Source organism: Dermacentor silvarum, chromosome 2 (genome assembly GCF_013339745.2).
Source record: "Dermacentor silvarum isolate Dsil-2018 chromosome 2, BIME_Dsil_1.4, whole genome shotgun sequence".
Taxonomy (NCBI): Eukaryota; Metazoa; Arthropoda; class Arachnida; order Ixodida; family Ixodidae; genus Dermacentor; species Dermacentor silvarum.
Genome location: NC_051155.1, coordinates 133544659 through 133554486, shown reverse-complemented (window position 1 = coordinate 133554486; position 9828 = coordinate 133544659). Strand labels below are relative to the sequence as shown.

Sequence of the window (9828 nt, the reverse complement as noted above, 5' to 3'; positions counted from 1 at the left end):
GGCACAGAGACAGAGAAACAAAACAAGGCCAGACGGTTAACCATGTTCTCGCCCGATTGGCTACCCAGCACGTGCGGAAGGACAAAGCAAAAAATAAAGATAAGGAAGAAAAAGGAGATTCAGTGTGCACACACATGTGGTTGACTTCAATCCTCACGTGTCGTCACAACCGAACCTGTGGTACAGTTGCCTTCAAGAAGGGTATTAGCGCTTGGGTGTCCTTGTGCATACTAGAATTCGTCGGCCAAGGTCCCAGGATCGAGAAGTTTTCAAGACCAAGAAATCTGCCGTCTAAACAAAATAATAGTAGACAGAGCATATCGATGAGAATGAAATGATGGAAAGTGGCCGAAAATGAGCTCTATAGTTCCATCGAACCCGCAATGAAGGCATGGCGCTGTTCGCATAGACTTGCTCCATGAGATAAAGGGTGAGGAATGACGCAAGAAGTGTGGCGGGGGTGGAGGATTGGAGTATACAAGGATGGCGTCAGCCATCCAAGACGCCAGGATGAATGATAGTTTCTGACGTGGCGGGGTAGCTTAGTGGCAGGCATGTGACAGCTTCTCAGCTTCTGCTGATGAATGGGCTCCTTGCATTCAAGGAAGAAGAAGAATGGCTATAATGGTATTCTGCAGTGCGACTACACAATGCTATTCATTCAGATGTGTACACTGCTAATCCATTTTCGCACTCGGGCCGTGGGCCTTGCTGCTCAACTGAGAAGGCCTCCTTGCTCTGCTTTTCTTTTGTTCCCCTCACCCCTCCCTGTTGCAGTGCTGTAGAGGTGTCCTCACTTCGAGGTACATTTGCGGCGCTGCAGATTTCTCTTGAGTTTTCTTCCATTAAAGGGGCCCTGCAGCACCCCTCTGGCTTGGTGAAATAACATAGTCCGCAGGTAGCATACGCTGCTGTGAACACCTCAGCCAAGTTTTGCTCTCGTACGCGGTGCGTGGAGCTCGCAAGCGGAGCGCGAAGTCACATTTCTCTCAAACGCTCTCTTTTCAACAGAAGCCATGATCGTCACTCTTTTCTGGACGCTTTATTTCGTGATAAAGCGCATTCCCATGTGCGGCTGCTATTGGTCACTGCGGTCGGCTACACCGCGGCCGCCTAGGGGTGCCGCCACGAATCCAGTGGCTACGCGCACTGCGGCTACTGATGACAATCGCGTTTTGCTTGCGTTTAGTGCGTCGTAGGCACTTTCGTTAACATCAAAAATTAAATTTGATCTGCGCGCCACAGTGACATTTTGAAGGCCACGCCCCATTGTGGCCACGCCCCATTCTGCCGTAGCTTTCGCAGTGCAAAGCATTGAAGAAGGAACGGGAGCACAGCGGACGCCGTGTTTGATTGCCAGTAACTCCACTTCTGCTTAATGTATTGAAGTACTTTTTGCACAAAGTATTTTTTAAATAGCGTTTTTTAACTTTAACGCCCTTCTCCACTTCGACACTCCACTACTACTTCATTTTCAAATTTTTTTCTCCATTCATTGTTGGAAAAATTGACAGTCACTCTAACATAGGCAAAGAGGGTTAAGACGAAAGCCGGCGCGCTCAAGAGACCTTCATCAAATTACTTGATGTTCTCATCCGAATGCGTTGTCACTTTTTATTACTTGTTTTTTTGCGACTAAAGGTTGCGCGCTCGAGTGTCTTAATTGACACTACCTTAATTAACTGCGCCTTAATTAACCTCGCCCGAATTAACACCAAAGGTGGTGGGGTTGACTCACACATAAGCTCTAGGGCTCGAATCCCACCGCAGGTCGCGTGTTCGAGTGCCTGAATTAACTCTGTCTTTAATACACGATGACGACAGGGACCCGCGCACCATCACAATTGTTGCATGAGCGTTTTCATATAGGTAAGACACGATGCCCGAGTGGTGTAGTAAGTGAATTACCACACCGAGTCGTCATCGTGTACGATTTCACTTCAACGACACGTTTTTCGCTCAAGGACGTTGAAGGTCGACAGAACGATGAGACATATAAGACTTTCGCCTTAATAATTGTTGCGCACTCCGATCCTTTTGCGAAAAGCAGTGGTAGCACGGAAGTCGGCGCCATATTACCGTCACTAATATACCCGTGCCCTTTCGCAAACGTTTTAACCTATCACACTGTTGAACGCTGTGGTACGCTGTGAAATGGCTGTTCAGTCATTCACCGTTTTAGCAGGATAATACATTACGCTGAAATGGTAAGTCGGTTAGGGAAGCCTTCATTATTGTTTCCATTGGCTGTGACACCGACATTATCAATATCTACGCAGAAAGCCTCTAGTAGCTAACAATCATAAACTTTGTGAATAACATGTAACCAAAGAATTGTCCGGTCTTTTTTGTTGTTCTTCTACGAAATTAAGCTTAAAATTGCACTAGATTGCTATAGCTTCATTACCAGAGAACAAAATGAAAATTACTGCCTTTTGTTCCAATGAGAATTGCATCAGCCACTGAATGTATTTGGCGATTAGTCTGCAGCAGCTAAAAGTTTATTATTTTTTAAATATAATTTTCGTATCACAGCGGCACAGTAAAGTTCTTTTTCATCAAATACCATCACAGTAATAACTTTAGAGTCAATGTTGCGATCTCTCTTTACTACCGGGTAAGACTAGTTTAACAGCACTTCATACGTCCTTCGCTGTTAACATTAATTCGTTTTGTACTATATATTTATTTCAAATATAACGTAACGTTAATAACTTATCTTTGGACCAGTTCGCAGTGCTGTGGCTGTAGTTGGTGGTTATAATTTTAAGACATAGTTATACACTGAATAATGCCATTTGCCGCTAAAAAGTAAAGTAACCCACGCTAAAATAAAGAGATAAGAAAACGTTGAAGACCATCTTGGTGGCCCTTGCAATCAGGTATTTAATGTGTAAGTTCAAGACATAAACGTGCGAAAACGCATGATCAAAAAATTCAGAGCCCTTCCACTACTGTGAAGATGGATGCTGGGGGTATGGTGGGTCTGCTGTACTCAATATTGCCCCCACGATGAGAATGGGCGTATCATCGTTGGGCATCACCCAACCGAACATGTCTATCACAAACGTTTCCATGTCTTTCGTAGGCGTTGCAGGTGGAACGTACACAGTCGCGATCACCGTACCTTCAAAGCGTTTTATTAAAGACGGCTAGCGCACAGAAGCGCTAACGCACTCACGTGTTCGCAAGGGTGACCTGCGTCACGTAATGAAGAAGCAAACGTAAGATCCGGCGAAAACCGTGGTATAACGCACACTTTTTACAATCCTTCTAAAACAGGCATAAACCGCGAACAATATATCGAGGCACCACACTACATATCTAAGCGACTAGACCACTGTTTGAAGGTCAGGGAATTTTCTTGTAGGGGTGACGTTTTCCGTTATTCTTTTTTTTTTTGTTAGAACTGTTCGAGATTGGAACAGTTTGCCATCGCGCATTGTATACATCACAGTAAATGATGCTTTCTTCCACGCATTGTAATTATTTGTTCATGTATTTAGTCAAGTCTGTAACCTCCCTGCTGTAATGCCCTACGGGGCGATGCAAGTAACTAATAAATAAATAAAAATAAGTTTGAAAACGCCGCCAACTCAGCGTTTTTATAGAACTCCACGAGGTGGTGCCGAGGCGGTGAACGCTTGGTGGCGCCACCCACCACCACGTTTCAAAGGGGACGCTCATAGAATCCATTCAACCAACCCGCAAAGAAGGAGCGCCGCTGGCCTAGCCTCGCTAGCCTCCCAGCAGAGCTCAAATCTAGTCGGTCGCAGCTTCCAGCAGGCTTGCCGCGCTAGCCTCGCAGCCGGGCCTGACTCCACACAGGGGGGAACGCGGCATAAAAGAAGGTCGACTGGCGCAAGAGAAGACAGATAGCGGCGGCTAAGCCGGCCGTGTGGGAGGACGGGCCATGCTCTCCAAAAGACGACAACGCTCGAGCCAATGCTGATGATGATAGTTTTTTTCTACACGCGGACACGATCCTGGGGACCTAGCCCTTAACAACTTCGCTGTAAAAGCACGAACTTACGTAGCCAGATAAGCAACTGTCGAAGCAACCTAATCCTCAAGTCATGCGGCAAAATTAACATGGCGATTATGATTTCACTGTTTTCGTTATTTGTGTAATACGTTTTCATTTATTTGCGTCAAGTAGGATTCTCAAGACGGCATGTCTGAAATTCTGTCGATGAGCAACGATGGTTCAAACACGAGAAAATCTTTATGGTCGGCAGCACAGCGCAATTATAAGCTTTTGACATTCAGGCAAATCGGCCTGCCCTGTGCACTTTGTGAGTTCCCGGCGATATTTAATCGACAAAGTGTGGATCGCATTAAAACACTGCCGAGAATATTAGTCTAATCAAAGCGCGGCTTGCGAAGCCCTCCGTTTATGGCGCGGAGAAGTGAGCCACTAAATTTAGTTTGTAATTTTATTGTCTGCTTGGTCCTCACTGGAACTTGTGTAAAACACTGCTAGCTTTATAGAGATGCACCCTGGTGGAGGAAACAGGCCTGTGAAGGAATAAAAATGAGTGCTTCTGCTTTTAACGAAGGATCAAGCCTACAGGATACATTTTCAAGTTTACTGCTATTCTTTTCGGCAAACACACTAAATGAGGGTTATACATACCTTTAGCTGACACCCATTCACACTGTTTATCACCACTTTTGCAATATGTATGTCCGCCACCACTGTTCTGATTGTTACAACGGCAGCTAAGGGCCATTCGATTAAAAGCGAGAGTCCGCCCAAGCATCGTCTTCATGAAAGAACGAGGTCGGGTATAATGAGCGGCTGTGTTCATTACCTCAAGCTACAACGATAGTTGCCTTTATTCGGTGCGTTCTCGGCTTTTCGGCTTTAGCGTTGCACCACTGGAACAAATTGGATGTAGCCGCTAATGCCGGAAGAGACTCACCTGCATATGTTGCGGCCTTAAGGCCGTAACAGTTGGAGTGGCTTAAGCCACTCCAACCAGGGTTGCCAGGTAGCACGTTGCTTTAATCGCACTGATGAAGAGATTGTGCTTGCTCACCGATCTCCGCTGACTTAATCCGGTGCCCCTGCGCATTACCTTCCGTAATTAGTCTCACCGCTAAATTAAGCTTAGAGTATGGTTATGGATAAAACAATGCGCATGGTAAATTCTTTTTACGCACCCTTCGCCCTAAATTCATACTGCAGGCTGTAACGAATGTGGTTTTGGAATTTTTATTTGTCTGCATTAGAATATTTAATGTAAAAGGCATACGCTGCGAATGAAACTTTCTATGAATTCATTATCATCATCATCAACCTATTTTTATGTCCCCTGTAGGACGAAGGCCTTTCCCTGCGATCTGCAATTACCCCCGTCTTGCTCTAGCTGATTCCAATTTCCACCTGCAATTTCCTAATTTCATCACCCCACCTAGTTTGCTGCCGTCCTCGACTGTAATTCCATTCTCTTGGCACCCATTCTGTAACTCTAGTGCAATTGCAACAATGAAGAGATCATACTTGCTGACCGAACTCCGCTCACCTTATCCGATGCCCCCCGCGCATTATCTTCCGTAATTAGTCCCACCGCTAAATTAAGCTCAGAGGATTCTTTCGAGCTTCTTCTTCACAGGATATATTCTTCGCATGCTGCATGGTAAATTGTAAAAAATAGTAATAAATAGCTCAGTTATGACCATAGCTTTTCCTCAGACTGCTTGCTTTGAAAACCTAGCATGTGGCAACTTAAGGATTTAACACGAATATTTAGGAAAGAAGTTGCATGTTAAATCAATCGTACCCTCTTGGACGAGAAAAAAATGCCCTGACAGACAACTGCTGCGAAGAAAAATATCGAAGTTAACGTGTTATATTGCGGAATACAAGAAATGACTGAAAAAAACAACAAAGACAGGCAGACTCAATTCTAGTCGACATCTACGCAAAGCGAGACATTCTTGGTTTTAGTGGCTCATGAACCATGTGTTCGCGCATATGAAGTGGGGTTTTTGAGGTATAAATATTGGTATTAAAGAACAGCATGATATACACAGAAATGATTTTATAGACAGGCTGGATAATATATACACATATTTGCATACATTACATCATACATGTATTTGTTTATTAAATTTTCAGTGGTGGTCTGTCCTGTCGTGTTGCACTCGTGGCGTTTCTGGTGCGTCGGTTTCTTCTTGTGTGAATGCGGATCGAAACGTGCCAAGTGTCTCAACGCGCTTGCTTGCCCGCGATAAAGGGTTTTCGATGCCGTTTTTTCGAAGTATCCGTCCTTGGCGTAATGGTTTCTACATCAGGATTGTGCGCTCGAATTGTCCGTGTGTTCGAATTCTGCCGTCGGACAGTTTTATTGACGTTTACTTATTCATTCAAAACGCCGTGCTTTGTTGAAAATGATGAGTTTACAAAGCGACAAATCCGTTTGAAGCCAAAAGGACAAAGTTTAGGCAAATTCATGTACTGACGAGCATTCCCATAATGGTTCAATCAGCCTACACTCTTAGTCAAGTACCGTATAATGTCCGGCACACATGCGGTATATTTTCGTTCCAGCGTAAAGTACTGCATATAAACGGACTTTCAAGCAATATTATGCGTGATAATGGCTGCGGCGGCAAGCTAGGTCCACTATATGCGGCCCCGAGCGGACGCAACGCTTATATGCAGCCTTGCAAATTTGGCGCGCAAAAAGCGCGCCGAAGCGTTGAGAGAGCGTTACAAAGCACAAGCTGTAAGGAGCAGTGAGGGTAATGCTTTGAGGGAGAAAGTAAAGCGAAAGGCAAAAGGAGAGAACGAAGAGAAGCAAGCCGACCCCTCCGCTTTGCTTTCATGGCGGAGGAGGTGGAAAGGCTGCGCCGACCGGACCGGGAAGGAGCGAGAACATGGCGCATGCCGGCGTATACGAGGCGATTGTTTTCGGCGGTAATTATCGTCATATCTTTGTACCGGCGACGTTATGCGAATGTGTTCGTGTTGTGAAGTGATCTGGCCACGTCGGTGAACGCTCTCGGTGATGTCAGTGATGTTCAAATCCACCGTTGTTACCGGAAATTGCAAAAAAAGCAGTGCAACTTCGACAACTCGTGCGAGTACAACGGCCACAGCGGCGATCAGCGGCGGCGGGCCGCCATGTGCGCTGGATCGGTGGGCCCAGGAGTCCATGCTGTAGAGCTGCGAACCTATGCCTATTTGGTAGGTCGATTATTACTTCCTATACGCTACGCTTACTACATGCTTAATTACTACCACTGCATTATTATGCGCCAGCAGATAACGAATGTCGGTGATTTAAATATCTGAACGCGTAGTACTAATGCGAACACGCGCATTGGAAGTTTTGGTGTGTGAAGTAGTTATAACTACAGGCGTAGCTCCGTTTAGGTTTTCCCCAATTGTATGATTGCAGGCGATTTTTTTTCTTGCGTAGTCAGGTGTCAATTTGTTGAAACTTTAAGCGCGAACTTTCGTTTGGGCTTGCGTTTTATAGCGGCGCTGGTAATCGCGTGTAGCGTTCTAACCATGAAATGTGCCTTTTTTAATTTCCTTTCGTGGGCTTTGCGTGATTAATTCATTGCGTTTCGTAGTTCCAGTTTGTCAAACGACTGTTATGTTTTGAAAAAAAAAATTACTGGTGTGTTACGCACTTTCCTATGTGTAGTGTTTCGATTTGCGTAGATTTCTGGCTTTCCTGTTTAATGCGTCGAGTTCACTAAAATTCAAAGGCTGATTTAGCTCGAAGCTTGCGTGACACGACCATAATCAAGTAACTCCGAGGACTCAGCAGCTCCAAAGTGACGGTTTGGACTAGCCGCAGGATTTGCCACATTATCTCTTGGAGATAAGCAGTACACTCGTCACTTGTAGAAGGGGTGAAGTTCTACGCAACTGGCAAAATTTAAACAACGCGACATGTCACGTCGATTGAAGCAATTTTAAGTTTTATAGCAGACGGAAAAATCTGGTTTTCAGTACTTGCGTCGTTCCATAATGTTGTGCGATAAAAGCGCTGCATGCATAGCTAAAAAAACTATGAAAGCAAAAGAACATTACAAGTTGGACATTTTGCTTTTGTGTGGTGATTGCTATGTTATGTAGATTTGCGACTATGAAGCTAGCCCCAAAATAGGCCTTATAAGACCTTTCTTATGAGCTTACGCTTCTTGAGTTATCAAGTTTCTGCATTTTCTTTTTATTCTCGCTTAACTGAATTTTTTTCTGTACAGGATTAAAGTGGGAAGTCAACACTAATAAGGACGCCACCAAAGAAAGCACAACTCCGGGCTCTCCATTGGAACGTTAGAGTGGACCACCGCACCGGTAAGCGAAAATCAGGCCAAAAATGGCTGTTCATTGCAGTGCGGAAATATATGCTTATGATGAAGCACACGAAGAAAAAGCTCATATTTTGCCAGCTCAAAAGTGGTGTGGGGCTCAGAAAGATATAAGTGTTTACAATATTGCTCACATGCAGAGAACATTGAAGCACTTACACGAGCTGTAATATCACTAGAGATAGACACAAATTCGAGAGCCTCTCACTAATTTCTGCTGATTTCAGAACAGTGGGAAGTCACTGAGTTTAGGCCAGTGTAAATGCAAGTACAACTGAATGCCAGTAAGTGTAAGGGACATATACGAGTGCCCCTGAGAGCCAGCTGACAATGTGGACCAATTAATAATTACCTGCAAGTGTGAGGAAATATGACTGTGAAATAAATAATAAGCCCAAGCACTATTGAGTTGATTTCGAAGAGGCCAAGTATATGTGAAATGTGTTTGTACATGACGTGAAGAATGCAACTGAATGTATGTTTCTCTCTTTAGTTGCTTGCCAGAGCATTATGTGTTTGTGCCTATTGTCATGGCTTGATTACTTTGCTTACACTGTGTATGCACTCATTATATTCAGATTAATTAGGGATGGACTTTAGTGTTAATAATGCCAGTGAAATTTCAAATACAATGCTGTAAATTCAAAGGTCGGACACATTCGCATGTCTTTCACAATCCCTTATGAGTTATTCACATGTGAAGTGTGTGATATGGAATGTTCAGCTTTCTGTAGTAAATCATGGACACAGAGTTTTATAATGCTGACACGTGCTCTTGGAGAAAGGAGGTAGAAAGATAGGAAGACAGTCAGGTTCACCAGCGTAAATACAAGTGACTGTGCTGAGGAAGGGGTATAAAGGGAATGAAAGGCAACAGGAGAGCCGAGCTTTAAAATAGAAAGGAAGGGAATGTGTGCACATCAATGCAATGCCGTGCACTACAGCAACAACCTCCACATGTCAAGTAGCCGGGCAATGCGAGAGTGTTGAACGCAGTCGGAACAATTGTTCTCTCCCCCAACAAGGTGCAATTAAGCGCAGTCAAGTGTGGTTTTTTAGCCACACCAAAATGAAGGAAGTCAAATAAAAGACCTCGAATTGTTATCTCGCAGTCTCAGAAGTTTATAGTTAACATTGAGATCTGTTTCTTGCAAGATCACTACTATATTGGCCTCAAACAACTATTGAACAAACATAGCCCTTTTTGAATCTAACATTAAGTGGCCTTTCTTTTTCCTTCCAGGTACGACGGTCACCTGGAGGCCCAGGAGTCATCAAGACAAATAACTCTGAATATATATGAATGATATCTAATGTGTTTGTGATGACGGAGCAATTATGTTGAAATGAAACATATATTTAAAAATGCTTTTTTTTTCTTGTTAGCAATGTAAACATAAAACACTTCACTTTGGATTTCTCAGCATTCACCCAACCACTGCGGCATGTATACAGAGTGTGCTCCGCAAGACAAAGGATTTTTTATGTTGCTTG

The 9828-nt window shown here is 44.1% G+C and overlaps 1 long non-coding RNA gene across 1 annotated transcript; it reads left to right on the top strand.

Annotated features, from left to right (window-relative positions):
• Positions 1–6884: 6884 nt before the first annotated feature.
• LOC125943661 (uncharacterized) lies at positions 6885–9616 on the top strand. Its single transcript, XR_007465823.1, has 3 exons — positions 6885–7195; positions 8227–8320; positions 9578–9616. It is a non-coding gene; the product is annotated as an uncharacterized LOC125943661 (long non-coding RNA).
• Positions 9617–9828: the final 212 nt, after the last annotated feature.